Below are 19,485 nucleotides of genomic sequence, written 5' to 3'. Positions count from 1 at the left end.
GTGCCAACGTGGACAACTTAGTCTGTAACAAGTTACTTGTGAACAGTACTGAAGTTCCTGTAATTCAAAGACAGCAACTATCCTAATTGCTCATCTCCGTGATTTCAAGGCAAGATATCCTTTACCACTATTAGTTGCACATTGTAAGAAAGATGGAGGAGGAAATCACATTATAGTCAGATTTTGGCAGTGCTCTTCAAATAGAGAATTCTTCATGAACTGTATATTGTGAACAGTTACGAGTCAATTGAAGCACTATATCTGTACACTTGCAAGCTCAGAAACCCCAGTCACTCATGCATTGCTGTTTCTCTTGACCTTAGCCACAGACTTATGAATTCTCTATAAGCACAGCCTAGCTTATATAATAAAGTTTCATATTTAAGGGCGGGGGGGGAATCTCAGAGACAATCTCGCACCTGACCAGTCCATCACAGCTGAATGCTGCACACAAAAATTACTGTATAAACAAACCAGCTTAGTTTATTACTTTAAGAGAAAACTAGACCTGGTATCTGGTGAAGACAACTATCAGACATTGCTGAGTACAAATACTAATTAAGAACCCCACAACATTCCTCACAATTTTTTTTTTCCCATTTTTATAACCTAGAAATTGCCACAAATGTTTTCTTTTGAAAAAAATTGGAAACAAGAGTTGTGTCCCATAGCTACGATTATGGAAAACCAGTCTCCCCTTTGATGTTCATTAATGCTAAATGAAGATTCATGCATACATGATGAGCAGACATAAGCATCCTTTATGTGAAAGCTTCTGACCAAAGCAGATTTTTCTGTCCAATTTCCCCAAAGAAATAAGTCCTGGGCAATCATACTACACATGTGTGCTTGTCTAGCTATCTGTCCTCCCAGCAGCTTTTTAACACACTGAACAATTTGAGCTCCATTTGCTCTGAGAATATTACAATTCTACCAGTTCCACAGAAATAGACAACTATGCAAAAGGAGATGAGAAAAGAAAGGCATAATTTTATTTTCAGACATTTAACTTATTCCCCTGCCAAAAACCACTCCCCTATACAAGCATCTGGAAAGCCTGGACCCCAATAGCTGAGGGACAAAAGGCACACGAAGCCAGGCCCAGGGCAGCCAGCAAGCTGCTGGCCAGGTCCAGGAGCAACATCCCCACAGCTGTCCCTGCTCCCTCACCAATCCCCCATCACCCTTAATTTCCCTGGGGTCCTCTTCAGCACCACTTAGACACCTAAAGGAGAACCCAGCTCCCCCAAGGCTGATCTTGGCTTATTGGTACCAACCAATAGGTGCCTGTCTTAAAAATAATCTCTGTTCTTCTCAAGAATCTGAAGAAAGAAAAAAAAAAAAAAAAAAAAAGGGCACAGATTATTTCTTATGTGATTTTTAAAATCTTGTTTGTATATTTTCATTGACGTCCAAAAATAAAAATCCACTAACCCTTCTCCAAATAGTATAGATATTCATATAAATGAAGCAGCGGAAAGACTCTGAACCTGGTTCCATTTACAAATTTTAACTACATCTTCAGAACTCCCAAATGTACCAAGCTTCTCTTGTTTCAATGCGTTGTTTACTTTGCGCCCTGCTTTATTAATATCTGAGACCTATTTGGACAAAGCTTTTTGTTTTAGTTCCATCATTTGAACAATGTTCCCTTCAAATGTCAAATGCAGAACAATGCTTCAGTACAATATGTCTGTTAAAATTCAGACTCACTTCTCAAGCAGGGCTGAGTAAAAATCAGCAACAAGAGTACAGCCTTAAGACAATACCTGAAGTGGCACACACAATATTGAAATTCTGATAACGTAAGTTTTAAAATAAAAATCTGATGTCTCATAACTAAGTCATGAGACCTCATCAGCTCACTACAACAGTCTCGATGCTTCCCATAAAAGCCAGGCTCTCTCCAGGGAGCCATCTTCCTAATATTTCTCAGTAGAACGTAGTCTGAGCACAATTGCCGCTAATTTTACTTACCTCATTTGCTTGGTATCTCAGAGTTTTATAATGGCTGGCACTTCTGATGCATTTTAATATGGTTTAAAAAGGAATCAGGCTGAATAAAGAGGAGAAAATGCTATTGTCTCCTTTTCTTGTGTAGCCAAAATCTAATTGCAAGCGCTTTCCCATTTTTCTGGCAGAGCTACCAGTTTTTCACACAGGTCTCATTCCTAAAGATGTACACTGCAGTTCAGTACAAGGAATTAACTGGTACCAGAGCACAGTGTCCGTTAGCAATTTTTCAAAAGCACAGCCAGACCCTGGACAGCCTGTGAGTAGATGCTTAGGGACAGGAGAAATGGTAAGATCCCTCACTACTGAGGGCAAGGAAGACCCCTGGGTCTGTAATTGAGAGGCAGGTGGGAGCAGGCAAGGACAGGACCCGGTCTCTTGGGGGATGCTGTAACACAGCCTGAAGGGAGGTCGCACAGCCAGGCAGCCGTAGCCGGACAGAACCGCTGCAGAGGCACCAGCTCAGAGTGCAAGACACACCACAGAGGACCACAAAAGGCACATATGGTGGGGAAATGTACAGGATGGACACTTCTGTTTTTTCCCCTCCCAGCAGCCATCAGCCCTTCTCCACTTGATGTTCCTACTCTGGCAGCAACAGCTGTGACCTCTGCAGGCTGTTCATTGTGCTCACAAAACCACAGGATTCAAAATTAGCAAATAAATATTTAATCAATTAATATCAGGCAAGTGTGACAGCCTCAGATAAGCCAGTCTTCTCCACAGCAGGAAGTCACCAACGTTTCATTAAACAGAGCATATTTCCATGCATACCTCATGTAAAACAGAAGTAATAGAACAAAAGGAAAAATAAGCCAATTTCTACAAACCCCTCTAAATGGTGGGGTTTTTGTTTGTTTGTTTTGTTTTTTGTTTGTTTGTTTGTTTTTTTAAAATGTATAACACAACAGTGTATCAAGCCTTTGGTAGCTATTTGAGAAATAAAAATGGAAAGCTGCAAAATTATTTTAATTCCAGACTCGCTTTTACCCCACACTTCTCATGTTTTTCCAAAAACATCCCAAATTCAGACAATTGTCTTCACCTCATCCCCCTGGGTAACTTCTCCTGCTGTCACTGACAGCAGCAGTAGACATTCTGAAACTGTACAGCTCCATCACCGTGCACAAAATTCTCTGTACCTGTATGAAAAAGCAGCAATCTTCCTTACACAGGCAGAATTGGCTGCCCCTGCCCAGTCCACATGCTCTGTTTTGATACCCCAGGCTAGGAGTCTCTGGTCAAGGCGTTTATATTACCCAAAGAGGGCACCTCCACCAGGTCCTCTATTCTCCCACAACCCTTTCTACCAAGTAGATTTTCCAGCAGCCTCTCCCCACGCAACTCATCCTGCCCAGGGAGTGCAAGCGCACTGGGTTCTCGATGCTCAGGGCATGCCCCTGGGAGTGGATCTGGGTCTGTTGCAGGCTGTGAACATCCTTCTTCATTCACAGAGATTGCGGGGGGGACACAGAAAAAAAAGAAACACATAAAAAAAATTGTAGAGGCTTCTGTTGACACACACACATGCACTCTGCAGGCACAACAATTACCGAAGGAGAAGTAGCATCAATACATTTTTCAGTGGAAGACAAAAATTAAATCAGCTCTGCTTTTACACACCAAAGTTTCCACAGAACTCTTAATGAGGCTAAATTACAGGCTACAGAAACAGGTACAGGTGACCTGTCAAGACCATGTTTTTAAGAGTTTTCAAAAAGGATATAGACCCCTGCACAACAGTTACCAGCAAGGACTTCTTTTCACTCAAGTGCTCAGGGCTTTTAGCTTTTCAGAGACAATAATGGGCTCCCACTCCCCAGAGTGGATTTATGTATGCACATTTCCATGGATAATTTTTTATTTGTGACAGTAACTGCTGTCCCTTGCTATACAGAGTTTTCACATTAGTGTTAGAAAGACCATGCTGCTGTTAGTGTGAATGGTGAGGCAGTGATTTCCCAGACCACCACCTTTCCAGCTCCAAACCCCACATCCTCAAAACTTCTTGCTGATCATGAGCTCACGCAAACCACCAGCCACCTGTGAGTAGACTCATCCATTTAATTTACAGCAGAGGGACATATTCTGCCTAAAGAAAACATCTGAATACTCCCTTTCCAGCACTAGTTGAAATTACTAAGATTCAACAGCAGTACCAGCAAATTTGGGGATAGTGAATGGGCACTCTGTCAAGATTTTCCTGCCTTGTCATTCTCGAACCATATTCCAAGCAGCACCAGGGCTGTCAAAAAAGCTCTCAGTGCAACAAAGCTGTCTTATTTCGGTTCCTTAGCAGTGTCCTCTATGGAATTCCTTGGTTAAAAAGGTAGGGCACAGTGGGAGGTAAAGAAAAATATGTTCACTTTGCTTTTTCATCCTCAGGAGGGGGGAGGAAAAAAAAAAAAAAAGCCAACCAAAAAAACTCCCACCCATATCTTTTGTATTGGTATACTATTTTTCTTCTAAGAAAAAGAGAAATACATCCCTATATTTAAAAATACCATAACCATCAAGCCAAGCATCCTCTAAGGCTTTGCAAATACTCTGAATCCCTCACAGAGCCAGACTTCTTATTTTAAATGAGAATTTGCAACTTGTATCTGGATCCTGCCAAAACATGCGGACTTCTCCCCTTCAGCTTGCATACCATGAGCCATTTGTTTGGGAATGAGATCCCTTTTAGTATGTATGTAATTAAGAAAATGTCTATTTTGGAGCAGGATGGCTGCCCTGCAGGTTATGCATCGAAATTCCTCTACCGCACAGCTGGTAGCCAAGTAGGCTTCTTTTAATAAAATCTAACTGCGCCTTTAGCCTTCCTGTAAATGTGGTATTTACCTTACATTAACGATCTTTCAGCGATGATAATAAATGCACTGCAGACAGAAAATAAATACACCACTGTATAGAACTGTATCTGTATGACAAAATAATAGAACTACATTCTTCTGTGCAGTAGCATCTGCCAAGTCTGATAAGCAACTGCAAGAAAACACTTTTTTAATGTGTTAATCATGATCCATGTGTAACACACAGAAGAAAATTTGAATTGTCTGGACAAAAACCTGAACAATGCAATGCTCTGGAATTAAATCCTTGGATGTTACTCACTTATCTGCCTTGCAGTAGGCATGGTATCACCTCCAAACACAGTCTTTGACTCAAAAAAAAAAAAAAAAAAAAAAAAAAAACACCAAACAAAAAAACCACCCAAAACCCCACACCACAAAAACAAATAGAGAAAAAGCTTTTAAATCTGAGATTGTGCCTTTCACTCTCAGAAAATACGTTTCTGTTTACCAACCATATATTTGCATATAAATATTTTCCATGCAGGAAATGGTCATACACTGTATCTTGATATAAACATCAAAACAAATAGCCTAGAACCCACTACATTGCGTTTCAAATAGTAGACTTCCATTGAAGGCGGAAAAAAAATACTTTCTTGACTGCACTCAAAATCATGATTAAATCCTCTGAACTGGACCATGCAGAGTTTATAATTAAGAGAGAAAATATACCACAATACCACCCTTAAAAGAAGGGCAAGAGTGCTTAAGACAGAAAAAACTGTTTTGTTGGCAAAATACATTATTACCCCTGTGCCAAGCCATAGCTAGCTGTGGTGTCTTGAAAGTTATTCAGCAAGGGGAGAAGATCTGTCTGAGGCAGACTTGGGTTTCTCTCACTCTAATTTTTGTTGTGAACAAGTAAAAGTTCAGATTCTCCAAAAGAAAAAGGTACAGATAGCACACTGACAACTCTCTCTTATGGAAATTTTAGCCCTATTATGCGAGGTCTTTTTGGACCCTTCTTGCCCACCATAGCAGGAAAAAGAGAAAGTGTAGTTTCCTCTAGTAAGTGGCCAGAGCACCGTGCCTGAGGGCCCAGACTAGTCTTTTCAGCCCTGGGAGGAGCAGCTTCACCCACCAACTTAAAAATAATTAGCAACAGGCACAAAAGAAACCTCAGAATTTTGTAAGCATACAATTTCTCAGGATAAATGTTAGCATTTGTAATTTTGGGGGTTGGTAACACTAATCCTACTACTTAAACCTCTGAGTACTTTTAAATGGTCATTAGCATAAGCATCCAACAGGTATATACACTCACAACAAATACTTAAACAAGCATAAAATCAGCCAAAAGGGCTATATTCATTCACATAATTTGCCAGTATCTCTAAAGTGTGTGCTTGCAAGTTGTAGAAATGTCAGAATATACTTGCAGTAACAGATGACACTGAATATTTGATCCTACCTCTTTAAATCCAGAGTACATTTAATTTAGAAATACAGTATATGAGGCAAATGCCCCTTTCAGCTAAACATATTTAAAATATATGGGCAGTTTATGACTTCAAAAATATTTTTATGGGAATACAGCATTAGAAAGATCTAAACTATTACCCCAAACTCCTCTGGCTGCACTTTTATTGAAAACATGAAGTTGGGGTACCCTGGCCATGCATTTATACATGAAAGATACACTGATGCCTCAAAATAGCTGTTGCAAAATCGGCTGTTTTCCATAAAATTCAAAACTAGGAAGACTGAAGAGTTCAAACTAAAACATTCAAGTGAATAATCAGCGATGACCATTTCATTCCCGATGGTATTGCCTTTGAAAGGCCAAGTGCTTCCCAGTCATTCATCTCCCTTACAGTTCATGTTCAATCCTACCAGAAGCTCCTACTTTAATGTTTATGACCCAGTCACAGGAAAGTGGCGCTCAGCTGGCCATTTCTATTCACGTTCCTTCCCTGCCATTGCCAAAACACCGCTAGCGATACCACACCGCTTCCTTATCTACCTCGCCATCAGGTGGCAATGCAGCAACATGCATCACTCGCCTCATGTCATGGGGGCTGATGACCCACTTATTTGTATTGCTGGCAAAATTGATAGGAATAGAGTATTTTGAAAATACCCAACCCGAAAATATATTGGGTTTTTTTCTCTCCATTGCACACTATTTGAGTTTCTAAGAAATTTGATCTGCAATTCCCTGTCCCAAATTTTTAAAGTGCACATTCCTATTTTAGCATGATAAGGATTCCTTCATTTTACTCAAAAGAAGAGCTATCAAGCAAGGGCACTCTAAAAGGGCACTCTAATAGCGTGTCTGAAGGGCAGACAACAGTCTGGAAGGTCAAACAGGTACCTGACAGCTGGTGGGACCCAGCTCTCCTGCAAACCACGGAAACATGAGGAGTCACATCGGTACCAAACTGGCAGGCAGTGGCCGCAGGTATAAATTAAGTCTCTTCACTGTCCATCACATCACTTGGAGACGATTTACTGCGATGCAAGGAGCAGAGGTACATATATACATAATACATAACATATTATGTATACATAACAAGTTTCATCACAGGCTAAGGGTTCCCTCACTGCTCCAGTATGTCACAGGTAATGTACAGGACTACCACGAATGAGACTGTTTAGAGCATCAAGCATCAACTTAGTCTAACATCTGCTTAAATAAAAAAAGGAGCTTGAACTGTTTCTTTCACTTCAAATCTGCTCCTGTTTTACCTTGATCTCTATTTTTATAGCTTAAAAGTTCAGGAAGGGATGTTTAGGACAGACATGATGAACTTTAAATAAACATAGAAGACACCTCTTTTGCTTAGAAACTCAGCAATTTCACACAACAAAGAGAGACACCGCTCCATCCTGGGAGCAGAAGGATCATACGGAGGGTGAGAGCGGATACCTCTCTGTCCTGCCAAACTACTTAGTCCAGCTCAGATAAAAATCAGTCCCTAAGACTTTTTATAAGGACCTCATTTCCACAAGACCCAAATGCTGCTTTCCTAACCACCAACGCTTAAGCCTTAAAAAAACCAAAAACAAACAACAACAAAAAACCAAACACACACAAAAAAAAACCGCACACAGCCAAAAAAACCCAGCCCACAATGGATGTGCTGGCATGGATGTGGAAGTTATCCAGGAAGATTGTCAGGGATTTCAGGGGAGTTTTAGTTTGACCAGGAAACCGTGTTTAACCCTTCAATTTCTCAGGCTGAATTGAGAAATAAGCTTGTCTCTTATAGGAAAAAAAAATTCTCCATGAAAAATTTATTATTTATTTATATTTATTATATATTTATTTATTTAAAGAGTTAAAAAAATTCACATTTGATTAAGAAAATCATTTTTTCAACTGAAAGTGTAACTCAGTCACATTTGAATGTCCTGGATTTCTCTTTGTCTTGCTTTGTTACATTCATAGTGCCAGAAAAGTAGCTTTTAACTAAGCAACAGCTGGAGTCAAACTCTCTGGGAATTGTTGTGTTTTCGTCTACGCTTGGTCCGACTCCTAACCAGACCACTTCCTCTAGAAATTCTATCTAGTTTATCAAAGTCTTTTATGTCACAGGGTCACAAGCTACAACATATGTAAGTGCTCTGCAGGAATTCAGCAAAAGCATTTGCAAATAGAAAGGAGGGGAAAAAATTGCTTCCATTAAGTCTTATTCATTGACTCTTTAAAATTCCTGCAAATTAATTCCACAGTCTGCTTCTTATTTTGTTTGTGGTCCATAACATCAGTCTTTGCATTCAGCTTGTGTTATGAAATTCAGCTGTACTCAGAGCAGAGAGGCCAACCCTGAAGAGCCAACAGAAGACACAAGTATAGACTCCTCTCCCCCCTTCAGTCTCTCTGCAGCTGTTGGATACCACCAATTCAGATGAAAGTGAAGACTCACGCTTTTTGTACAATTTCATTTTAGAGAATTAAAAAAAAAAAAAAAGACATTCTACACAATGAAGTTTTAAAAGCTCTAGCCTATAACAGAAACCTCAAACAATCTGACCTTGGAATTAAAAGCTGGGCTACTTAAATACAGACAACTAAACTAGAAGTAGTATCTACATCCAAAGACAACAGGACTTAAACTTTAATCTTTAAAAAAAAAAAAATCAAATCTCCATCTGGACCACAAGCATTCCTTTAAATTCATTTCATTAGACAAAAGACAAGAGAAGTGTTTTAAAGGCTTTTACTGAATCTTCCCATGCCTGTTATGTCCCTCCAGGAAGGCTCCTACTTCTAGGTCTGTTTTCAGTTAACTCGGTAGCTGAGCTGCAGCAAAACATGCATACAATATTCCCTAAACCCTGCCTGACTGCTCCATACTACCATCTTCAAGGTTTCTGGCTGCAGGTATGTCTTTCCACTCCTTACCCTGCATGCTAGCTTCTGAAAAATTGCACTTGCCCAGTTGGTCCCCTGAGGGAGCACGATCCTCCCAGGGAGCTCCACCTGACTGACCCAGATGCTTTCCTCTGTGAGGAACATAATACAAATTGTGAACAAAGTAGGAAAGACCCAAATACTGTTTGTCATAACAAAGGGTTTTTACAAGCCTCCTCTTGTGAACACAGGTTTCTCTTTCTAGGTGTAACCCCTGTGTTCAGAGGGAGGGATGCAAAGCCATCAGCACACTGAGTGCGTTGGTTGATCTCCCCATTCACACTCTGCCATGGGGAACTTCACAGAACTAGAGTGTTTGGTTCCACAGAACAGTGCCTGTTTCCATCCACATTCCCTTTCATTACCTGTACTCAGGCACCTGGCTAGTGGGTGGCCAGTAGCTCCTCATTGCAGAGATTTGCATATCTGACCATTCAAGTACAGCAGGACAAGTTGATAGAAAAGAGTACCTGTGACTGAGAAGCCTTTACAGCTTTTCATGCCTCAAGCAGCCTATGGAAGCAAGAAGTGCCCAACACACATCCCCACATGCACGTGCCATGGGCAGAACTTGAGAATTCATCTTTGGAAGACAACAACAATTCATCTAAATCAGATGGTGACAGGCAAACAGTCAAGGGGGAATGTGTCTGCCTCCTTAGCCCTCACTCAAAGTGAATGTCTAATAATCCATAAATAGCTACACCTCCTTCTGAACAGTCTGCTTTAATTGCATTTCCCCAAAATAAAAATTCAAAAGAAATCCTTTAATGGAGACAGGTTGTAGCTGCCTGCCTACAAATATTCCCCAAGTGTTTGCCAAAGGAGCTGTAGGAGCCACACATGAGCTGCTATTAGTGTTTAGTGACTGAGATAAATTAGTAAGGATAAGCAAAGCCGTGGTTTGAATTTGCATTTCAGGTAAAAACATACATATGAAATGGGACAAATTTTTCAGTGGCAACCATTTGATTCTGATGTTTGTTCTCTGCGATGACACTGTCTCTCAGGAGCCCCCAAAAGCTGACACAAACCCAGATCACCAACTTCACCCTGTGTCCCCATGCGATCTGTCCTATATCAGCAAACCAACAAAGCACAAGGATTTCAACAAACTGAAAAGAGCATTTAATAAACAAAAGGTTTTAATTAGAGGGAAGCAGAGGCTCCATTTTAGCATGAATTTTTCCCCTCACCATCTCTGTTATACCATAATAACAACACTAGTGAAGTGGAAAAAAAAGCATGATATCAGAAAATGACCAAAGAATGACCTGTAACACCTTGTTTAGCCTTCATGCTTAGTTATCACATGAAGATTTATACCTGATAGGGGTTGACAGCTCAATTCAGCTCACATTTACCACACTCTAAGCCAGCAGCAGCACTACACAGGTAGAAAAATCAGGAGCAGTCTATAATCCCCATTTCTTATTGCTACAAAGATGACTTTTTGGTAATATAGCGTTCTTAAAACTGCATATTGTGACTAAACATAAAAAGATAAAGTGAAATAGATATCAGGCTACTCTAAGTGTTTGTATTGAGAACAAAGTGTTCCTCGCTGGTAGCTTGAAAGCAGCCATCTCGCCTAGCTCCGAGATGTGCCTTTATGCAAGAAAGGTGTGAGGACCTTTGGTACACTCGTGTGACTCGCAGCATGGCCAAGCACACAAAGGATTTGCAGCAGACTGAAGCGAGGCACAGATTTCAAAGGCTGAGAAGCACTGCTCTCTGGGAGCTTTACCCTATGCTTTATAGCTGCTAGCTTTTACAGGCATTATTTTTTAAAATAATCACCCTGTTGAAAGCAGTGCTTAAGATTCATTTTCTTGCTGGTAACTTTATTTTACTTATCACCGATTTATGCATTATTGATGTATTTTCATTTTTATCATTTCTACACTATTCCTATAACTCGGAAAATATTACAGGCCTAATCACCCTTCTGTAGGACAGGATCCAGATGACTGCCAGAGCAGTTGGTTTGTTGGGTGGTGGTTTTTTTTTTTTACCGGTATGAAGTTCAGTATAATCAATGAACTCACACCACCATGAAATCTGTATGAAAGGTAGAGAACAAGGCCAGGGATGAGCAGATCCTACTGTGACTGATAAAGTTCACATACTTGCTACCTAAGAAGCACTAGACACAGCATGTACTAACTGTTCTGCAATAAATAATGCCAAGCACAGAGTGGATATGCTAGCCTGATAATGGCATCCTGCAGTGCTCCCTTAAAAACAATGGGCTAAAAGTTTGAGAGAACCCTCCCTACGCAAAATACTAATGAGAAAATGTGAGTGTTAAAAGGAGACCAGCGTAAAAATCTTCATTTTATAGAAAGCACAAGTACACAAAATGGAACCCTGTGCGCAAAACTGAAAGCCAAACACTATAGAATCATAGAATTGTTTAGGTTGGAAAAGACCTTCGAGATCATCAAGTCCAACTGTTGTTACTAGGCTGTTATTAACAAGGCAATATGACACTCCATCAAGCTGGGGAATTCAGATTCAGGGAAACTTGTGCAATCTTTATCCTACCTTCTTGCGTGTCTGCTCAGTGCACTGGCATATCATGCAACAAAAGGTAGCTGATTATAAACAAATGTCTACCACATTGCATATTTACCATGCTTCCGCAAGGCTAAATATAGCTGCTGGCCACAGAAGAAAGCTGTTATCCGGGGGGGGATTAAAAAAAAAAAAAAAAAAAAAAATCTAAGTAACCACTGAGGCAAGGTGACCAAATTTGGCCCCTTAAGACAGCAAAGAACATCTGGCTTGTCTCCACGGGTATGAGGGCCAAGTGAGTCTGCCAAGAGGACTTGCCTCAGTGAGATCAGACCCTGGAGCAATAGATATAATTTTTCAGATGGTGGCTACAGAGTATAATTAACATTCAAAAACTCTAGGATTATGGCTATAGGGTACACAAGCCTGAAATAACTTCCCAGAGGGCTGATCTGTGAAGGGTCAGGAGGCAAGTCCAGCATACGTCCATCCCCATCCCATCACTGGCCCTGCGAGCCCCACCAGGCATTCATTCCCCGAGAAGCAGCCTCTGAGGCTTTGGCAGTGCCACAAAAACTGGCTTTTAACTTTTACTACAGAAGCTACAGTTATGTCTGATGCAAGCATTTTTATTGTGCAAAAAGAAGCAACAGAAAGGAAATTAAGATTATCACCATCATACATCTGAACTAAGATGGAACAGAATTTAAGACAACAAAAAAAACAGCGCTGTCACAGCCTTAGGGCTTTCCTCTGCTGACTTCCAAAGGCTGGAGTTACACACAGCAGAGGTGCTGAGCTTCTCTAGATATTGCAAAAATCCCTTCTAATGAGAGGTGATAGGAAGTCTCTTCAGAGAGGTCACTGCTAGCTCCCTCTGTAACAAGTTGTAACTTGGCTAGAACAGCAGAAAAGCCAACGATTCACATGTGGCCTCTATTTACCAAAAAAACAAACAAACAAAAAAAAAAAAAAGACAGCAAGCCAGCATTCAGAGAAAGATCAATAAGCCATGCCTTTGTTTATCATTAAAAGAAGAACAGAGAGCATAACCATAACCTCTCTACCTCAGGAGGACACCTCTAACCTGAGATGGAGGAGGTCCTTGCTTTGTTATAAAGCACTGCCCACAATTTATTCCCTTAACAGACAAGTAGAGAGAGTGGAGTGGGATCGTTAAAGACTTTTCTACCAGGCAGAGAAGGATAAGGTACCACAGTCATACGAGACCTTCATACCGATGTAGGTAATAGCAAGCTTGTTACTAAAACTGCACATACACATACCACTCCATGATTATTACAGCACATTTCCAACATTTTCAAAACACACCTCCTTACCTCCAGAGCTATACAGTTGTTGACATAACCACAAATGTACATAGCATAGGTCTTCTTGTGCTATCACATCTCTCTACAAACAGCCAGGCTGACTTAGGACAAGTCACCAGCAGTACCTGGTGGGACAGGGAAGCTTGCACTACGGTAAGCAGTAACCGTGCCCCCTCTCCTGTCCCCCCACCACAGCAGCCCTAGGGAAGGGGCCGCGTCACCACAGGAAAGGTTGCAGCTCTCCCAGCCCTGCCCTTGAGCCTCTGACCTTGCCACCATCTCCTAATTTTTAAAATCTCATCTGACCCTCTAAAAAGAGGTGAAGAGTCCTGCTCTTCCTCTGCTGCACAGTAGCTCTGGAGATTTCTACATTCATCTCCCATAAAAAAAAATGACTGGCTGGCACAGCAAAACTGGCTCTAACAGATTCCCAAAACCACTCTTCTGTCCTCACTGCTTTTTCCAGGGGAGCCAGGACATGCACTACGTAAGTTTCCGCTGCTCGTATGAGATACCATATAATTTAGGGTGCATCATAAAACAAAACCCTGGAGATGACACAAGTTAAAGCAGGAATGCTGAACTTTAAAACACAGGTTCAGCTGGGTTTGCCTTCTCTTATTATTATTCATATTGCTAAAGGACGGGAGAAGGTGGGAGGGAAAGTTGTGAAAACATTAAGGGGAACTCAGAGGAAAAGGCAAAGCTGGCAGTAAAATAACAGAGGTTAATTCTGCCAGACTTTCTGTAGGTGCAAAAGATTTTGTTCAGTTCTGGGAGAGCCTGGGTTTTGAATTGTTTTTATTAACTCCTTCCCCAGCATATCAGGGCAGAAGAGCATTCGGAGCCCAAATATGACTAATTTATTTATTTTTTATTACCAAAGCAAATGAAACCAACTTCCAAAAATCCAGGATGATGGATTCTGCAGACATAAAAATCAATTTTTCTTCCCCGTTTTTGGCCATCTCTGCCAAGTTACAATTCATTGCAGATTTTTTGCATCTGCATTTTAAATCCTCAAACATAAAAGTGTTCACATTGCAAAGTAATAGACTTCAGAGCTGCAGAGTGATACAAAGAGCTACAGCCAATCTGCTCCAAGCAACAAAGTGTAGATCTTTCTGTTACAGGCACAATCTTCCGTGTAAAATTTCTGTATCGCTCTGCAGCAGGGCAAGTGCTAAGCTCCCAGCTAGTAGCCGAGTTCTTCATTTCACCTATATTTTCTCAACTACTTGCTAAAGCAGTGAACCGGATTAAGCTGGTTTGCACTGCCTATGACAGGATATTAGCTATTGAGAGGCTGCATACATTAACTGCCAGAACAGATGAGTGCTTTAACACTTACAAATCACAGGAGGGGAAGAATAGAGCGAGAAGAGATCATTCACATGCTCCTCGTTTAGATACGCTGATATCTTATCAGCTCACCACAGACAAGCCAGATGTGGAGGTGAGCAGAATTCAAGTACAAAAAAAAACCCCAAAACCTGCCTGTAAGCACGGGCAGCGCATACCACAGGAGTGCAAACTAGAGTGCTCTCAGAGGTGCTTAGCTCCAGCACTACAGAAATTCCAGCTGTCAAAAACCTCTATCATATATGGAAATTAAATCTCAATCCCCTGGTGAAAAAGCATAGGAGGGTCAGGGCAGGCACAGCTTCCTTGATTCAGCACAGGCGGAGAGCTTGCCTTGTTCCTCACATTCCTTAATGGCAATCTATTACTGGGGAAATGACATGAATTCTGCTTAATCCCCGTTTTGCTGCATGTTGCTATTTGCTCACACAGGAATTTCCATTTGTTTCAGTCTTCCACAAGGTTATTCAAGGGACAGTGCAAAAACTTAAAGGAGGGCTAAGAGATTATTCCTCCAGAAGCTCCTCTATAGTACAAGAAAATAAAACCTCTATCGCCTTTATGGACTAGATAAAGGCTGAGGTTTCCCATGCACGGATAATGTTTGTTTAAATGAGTACAGTAACTTTACATTTGAGGAAACACATTTATTTCTGTATATAAACAGAAGCATGAAAGATTAAGGACAGCTGTGCATCTGTTTATTCATAACATATACACTATTATCTGACTTGGGGCAAACAGACACTTTAACCTCTCCTTCAGCACCTGATGTATCGTTTCTTTCATACTCAAATGCCTTCCTGCGGCTGCTCCTGCTCACAGACTGTGGAGCTGCTTGGGCAAGTGGCAGGGAACAGGACTGTTCACGGCACACTGAAGGCAGCTAGTGAGAAGGAACAGGGTAAAGCCCTTCTTTCCTCAGTCTTGCTTTGCTCTGTATCAGTTTCTTTCACTTCATAAAGCATCACTGTTTCAAGCACTAAAATGCTTTTGCACAGTGCAAAAAAAATAGACACAAATTCCTTTAAAGCCAATGGAAAAGGGGAAGACTCAGCATTTGCTAGGATTAGACTGCTCCGATCCCAAAGTGACTCAATTCATTTATTAAAAAGTAAAAGACGTAGCTATCAGAGCCACCATAGCTTTCTGTAAGCAACCAGAATCTGACCAGTTTTCACCTTACCCTCCTAGTCCTGTTACTAATGTCCATGGGGTATCTGAAGAGTGAGAAGCTGTTAGACCAAAATGAGGGTAACTGGATCTGGCTCTCAAAGACCCGAGTATGTCTGCTAGCAGGTAGTGATAGTGGGAGCAGGCAGGTACAGAGAGCAGAAAACATGCTCCAAAAGCATGTTCTGTGAGGACAGGAGGCTCAGAAAGGTGGCCAACGAGCATAATTTAATGCACAGAAACTCCAGAGGTGCCAGCAGCCAGGGCTACCATCTGTATAGCTTTCCTTAAGGGCGACCCACACAAGATTTCGGACATTTCCAGCTGCAGTCATTTAACCATCACTGCTACCAGAGCAGCACAAAATGTTTCTGACACTTGTTCATTGAAATAGGTAGATTTGGCTGGACTGGAATAATTCACAACTTTCTGAATCATTGTTGTTAAAAAGAATATTCAGTGCTGGGGGGGATGTATTGCTCTACTTCAATACCTTCTAATATAAAATTTCAGGCATCACTAAAAAAAGTATTACTTTTAACTACGAAAAGAACTAAAAAAAAATTGGAAGAGACCATTTCCCTTCAGAGGCAGTTTGTTTAAAGTTTAAATGTTTGTGGATTTTTCATTTTAGGTCAATCAAAAATATAATTACTTTTTTTTTTTTTTGCAGTCAAATATTAACACAGTTCTAATAGCCAAATTGATGCAAAAATGGTGGATAAGTCAGCCCTTACAGGGTAAAGAATGACAGCATATCCCTCTAACAGGGATCTGGGAAAAAGAGAGTCCTAGAAATCTCTAAATAGGGAGAAGGAAGGCAATTAATTCCACATTTCCCAAAACATTTTTTGAGTGTGGTGGTTGGGTTATTAAAAACAGTTATTTATAGAAAGCTGTAGGACTCATGTGAAAGGAGACCTTGTTAGGAGGAGAAGTACTCATTTTGGACTGGCCAAGTATAACGTGTGCAATGCTTTTATACCTGCAGGGCATTTCCTCAGGGTAGAGCCAACATATTAGAATGCAGATTTCTGCAGGGTTCAGTCTCCCTCTCCCGTATTTCTGGAGGTTAGTCTTCCCCAGGGAGGAAAAGGACAACTGAGACCTACAAAAAAATCAAAACATGAAGGCACTGATTGACTACCTCCCCTTCAAAAAGGGGAGAGAGGTTTATACACACACACACATATATATATACCCGATCGCAAGCCTTGTAAGCAATAACCTTCTCTTTGAGAGGAGAGACCACACGCACACACGCATGACACCCTCGAGTTTTGTCCTGGTGCTTTTATTTCCACCCCCCCACCAATATGTTCCATTTTTTGGTGGCTAATGCAATTTGAAAGTAGAAGAAAAGACACCAGGCTATGTTTTTATAACACACATGCATGCTTGCTATGAACTGTTACCTAAATATGTAGGTCTAAACTTGTAACGGCAGTGTGCTTGCAGTTTTGTAGCTTACACCCTGTAAACCCAGCTCAATACAGAAGGGGCAAGCTCAAAATTCCATCCTTATTTTGTCGGTGAGACAAACCCTTCCACAAACCATCAGGATGAAACAGTAGCTTGCCTTTGTTTGCTAGTATTTACGATGCTGCCAACAAGAACAGATGCAGATATAGTGTGAGAATGCTGAGGGACAACACTCTAACCAGAAAACCACACTGCACCAAGCAGTGCAGGGAGGAACAGCTGCACCAGAAAATGGTGAACCTGCATCTGGCTGGCAATCATATTTTAGAGCATTTCTCAGTTCCTCAAGACACTGAAACCTCTACATCTCAAGAAGTCTATGCAGTTACAAGATATCTGAATATCAGCTTGTAGATTTATGTAAATTTTCTACCTAATTACTTCCAGCTTCTGTTTGGGCATACAGCAAAGCTATGCAGTTTCCTGTATCCGAGACACATTCTTAAAAACTCTGGAATAAAACAGATTCTTATTTGGAACCAGAAACGTGGTACCAATCAAGAGATAAAACTTAGCATCAACATGACATTAGAGGAGTGTCAAACTGAGACTCCTGCCTTCATATTCAAAAGCCTTTTTTGGCTTTCCAAAGCCTAGATGTCAGTCATTGCAGTTCAAAGCCTTTTCTTGTTTCACATTGTTGACGTCTATTCCCACAATTTCCTGCTCAATTCTCCTTCCCCTTCCACCATCTTTGCTCTCCTGCTCTTTTTGCTAAGACAATTAAGATGCAGACTGTTCTAATTTCTTCCTTACTCAGCCACCAATTTACGCAAAGCTTATAGAAACTGATCTTCTTGAAGTCTTCTACCCATCTGTCTATTTAGGTTAAAAATTAGCCAATAAGTGAGGTAAGATGTGGGACAAGGGACTGGCAGTTGTACAGACAGAAAGCACAAGCCTATTTCTCTAAAAAAAGTTATTAACAAATTAAAGGAAACAGGAAACGGAATCTGTACCTATAATTCTCACAGATCACTTTGCTGTTGTTATTTGGACCATTTCATTCATTCTTGGCCAGGTGGGTATTTTTTAGAAACATAGGCTTTTCAGGAAAGGATTAAGAACCTAAAATAACAGGGTCACAATCTTGAACAGAAATGCAGATACAAACCAGAACAAATTTTTTATTGCCTATTAGCACTCCTAAAAATCTCAACTATCAACCAAGGAAGCAGTATCCCACGTGTTAGCAGGCACCATCAAGAAAGTCTTCCCATGCAGTCTTGCACAATTATTGATGCACAAAACCTTCAGGTTTAGGAAGCAAATCATCATTAATCAATAGCACAGGCAGCCTCCAAATACATTTGCACTGTTACAGCCGGGTAGCGTGTTACACCATTACTTTTAGCCACTTTATCTCCTGGATCATTTTTTCTTCCCTTAGCAATTAATAATACCAGCAATTACAACATGAAGTCATACTTCTTTAAAAGCATAATTGCAACTTCCACTCCCAGCTAGCACGAGGTAACAATCATTTCTGTGATGAACCTTGGCATTCAATGCTGACATTATTGAACTCAGAGCTGAAATACAGAGAGCAAATGACAAACAGTCCAAGGAAATACTTGCACTATGGATTTTATCACCAAATCACAAAGTTATTTTCTTCTTCTGCCTGGGAACGTACAATTATTTAGTATTCATATTACAGTGCAGTCCCATCCCAGGCTGATTTAAAGCCTGCATTATAATTGCTAATGATTACTCATGAAAAAGAGACTATTATATGTAAAAACTGCAATCAGTGCTAATCTATTCACCTATCCATTTTATACTGATACATTTTCTAAACAAAGCTCTGCCTGAATTGCTCATAATTAGCTTCTATTCTTACATTTTTAATTGCTCTTCTTCTCCCCCTCCCATTTTCAAACAGAACGTTTTATATATCTTCAGACTTTTTTTTTTTTTTTTTTTTTTTAAAAAAAGACTTGGACTGAATTTTTATGAGTGAAAACCTGACACTGTACAATTTGGAATTTTAAAATAACTCCTATGTTGTCAAATACTAAATACCTAAGCAGTGTTTCAGGAAATAAATATTTTAAAACAAGATCAAGATTTCAAGCACAGCATCAGTCTATATAGCTGGGAACACGTAAGAGTTACAGTATTAAGAAGTGGCTTAGCTCTCTTCCTCCCCCCACCCCCCAAAAGCCAAGTGCATTCTGCCCCTCATTTGCAGGCTGTCAAGAGCCTTGTAATCAAGAGACATTTGGCACTCCAGCTGGGAAAACCACTGCATTTAAGGGTCTCTCTCTTCTGAGACTCTAGTGCTGTTATGCCAGCTCTAGTATACACGGTATTGGAGATGCTTTTCCCACTCCACTGTCCTTCAGATACCTGCCTGGAAAGACAATTAGAAAAGCTCACATGTAAGAGCCAA

The sequence above is a fragment of the Platalea leucorodia genome (genome assembly GCF_965183815.1).
Source record: "Platalea leucorodia genome assembly, chromosome: 9".
NCBI classification, from domain to species: domain Eukaryota; kingdom Metazoa; phylum Chordata; class Aves; order Pelecaniformes; family Threskiornithidae; genus Platalea; species Platalea leucorodia.
Note: the sequence above shows the minus strand (reverse complement) of the source record.